General features: G+C 43.2%; 1 pseudogene; it reads left to right on the top strand.

The window, feature by feature from the left end:
- The first annotated feature begins 304 nt into the window (after positions 1 to 304).
- Positions 305 to 1297, top strand: LOC147427356 (uncharacterized; annotated as a pseudogene).
- The last annotated feature ends 1145 nt before the right edge of the window (positions 1298 to 2442 follow it).

Genomic DNA, 2442 nt, shown 5'->3' with positions numbered 1-2442 from the left:
GTGTCTCGTGATGTGTGTGAGATCCCGCAAAAATCATCAAACCCCTGATCTCAATCTTGAAGTCGCCCCTCAGCCCCACTAGCTAAACCTCAGAAATGATACAAAACGCTAAACCCCGCAGCTAGAGACCCCATGGAAACCTCTGCTTTAGGCACAGCTGCTGATGGAGGCTCCGGCAAGCTGTAGTTCGTCAGAGTTTGACTCTAACAAGGGCTCATCGTCACCATTTTCACCGGAGCCTTCGACCTCAGCTCCTACGTCCATGATGCCCATGTCCACTGCGGTCATACAAGAAGCTTTCCACATGAACATCCCCAAAGCCATGCCGAACAGAAGCGAGCAGTGGACTTCCATGCAACAGAGCATTCCTTTCAACTCTAATGGTCTTTCCTCTTGTAATACACCCATACTAAACACCTTTCTCTATGGGCCTTGCATTGTAGTTCCCCAGTAGCAGGGTCGCTCCAACGGTAATCTCTTAATCATATTAGCGAGCGAGAAAGCATCAGAGAGTCAACAGATTGATGGGTCACTGCCACCACGAACCATGACAGCCCTGCTTGTTTCATGCAGCGTATTCTCCTACACTGTCATCATCATCGCTTATGTTCCGCAGATCCTCAACCCTGCTGCTTCTTTTCATGATCTCACCCTTGCCCTCCTTGTGCTTCTGTTGTTTCATGCGCTGCAGTTCATGCTATTATGGTGGTTTCACATGGCACCCAAGTCTCAGGAATCGACTTTTGCGGAGTCAGAGCAAAAGATCCAGAGGACCCCCACGTCAGGAAAGAAGCCTGCTTTGAAGCATGTTGCTACTGCAGTCCAAACTGCAGTTCCTATTCAAGCTGCAGGGATTTAGATGCAGTACTATTGGCTTGCATTGTTGGCCAGTTTGCTAGAGAAGGGCAGTGTGGTCAATCCGATGACAAATGTCAGCATCTCTGGTGGTGGCACTCATAGAGCTGACTAGGGAGTTTATGGCCAAAAGAGGCATGCTGTTGTTTCTGCCTTCGCTTCCTCTGTCATTCCTTCTCTTTTCCTTGCCCATGCACACCACATTGCGCTGGTTCCTGAGTTTCCTCTTGTCCTTGATGATTCTATCAACATTCTGGAAAAGACCTCCTCTATGGTTAAGGTGCTCAAGATGATAGCAGATCGTGAGGGTGTTCCTCTCACTAAGTCAGAATCGAGTACTATTTCACCCAGCAAGGGAATGGCAAGTTTGTTACTGCGCTTGGATTTTCGTGATTGTTTCGAGCAGTGGGATCTTGAAGAAAAAACTTTTCATTGTGTTTAGTGATAGTCTTTTCAACGTTAGATCAAGCATGTAGTTGGTTTTCAATAAAGCAAAACACACTCACACCAAACTCTGAAGTGGATTGGAGATTGTATGTCTTAGTCATTCCTCGTCTAGCCATTCACATTGGGATAGCAACCTAGTGCGTTGCCTATGTCGAGAGATTTTCTTGTCGAGTCCTCAGTTCGTTCTTCCTCGTCTTGTCCATTACATCAGGATAGCAACCTGAAGTTTGCATAAGCGAGATGTCGAGTTCCATGCCTTGATCATGTTTGGCATGATGTCGAGTCTAGCCCCTAAGCCATTGTATGATCACTCCCACTAGATGAAGCATCGGAGTTGATCCCTTTGTGTCAAGTTTTTTCTCAGCCCAAAATTGTAAAAAAGATGTCCATCTTTCTTCTCCCTAAGGGGGGAGGTGTGGTGTGTGGTCATGTAGGTAGAGTCCGGCCACCTAGTGTGGTCGGACATGTTATGGTTGTAACCAACTCTCTAGCATAATATAAGGAGGTGCCCTCTCGAGGTAGAGGCAGACTCAATTTGGTTCCGTCCTCCCGTGCACTTTATAATATATATATATATATATATATATACATACTGGGTATAGCTTATTGTACGTGGTTCTAGCATCCACTAGAATGGATATTAATCCCTCATGTAGAAAACATTTCTCATGAATACCCCTTGAAGGACGATACCCCTTGCAATATGGAGAATTACATCTCATTATTGCAGAATGATAGCTGGAATCTATACCCATATTAAGCATAAAGCTTGCAATAAAAGAATGTAATTAGTGATTGTGGTTTCTAATGTACTTTAAATAGGATATGAATACTATCCAAATAATGAAATACAGTCGGAAATGACTAATGAGCTTTGAATATCACTAGCATTATAATCAGGCATAATTAAGATTGTGTATATGAATAGATAATATTCATGAGAAGGGTATCTTCTTGACTAGCTATTTAGGATGATAACCTTCACCATTGCTCTACAAATAGTATGAAATAGATCACGTGGACATAAATAATATAATGGGTCCTGATTAATATGTATATATGTGTCATCACTACCAAAGCTAACAACTAGAATACCCTTGTCCTATATTATCAACTTATTGTACTAATTAATAGAAGTAC

Source organism: Adiantum capillus-veneris, chromosome 23 (assembly GCF_014529385.1).
Source record: "Adiantum capillus-veneris isolate H3 chromosome 23, ASM1452938v2, whole genome shotgun sequence".
NCBI classification, from domain to species: domain Eukaryota; kingdom Viridiplantae; phylum Streptophyta; class Polypodiopsida; order Polypodiales; family Pteridaceae; genus Adiantum; species Adiantum capillus-veneris.
Note: the sequence above shows the minus strand (reverse complement) of the source record. Positions and strands in the feature narration are given on the sequence as shown.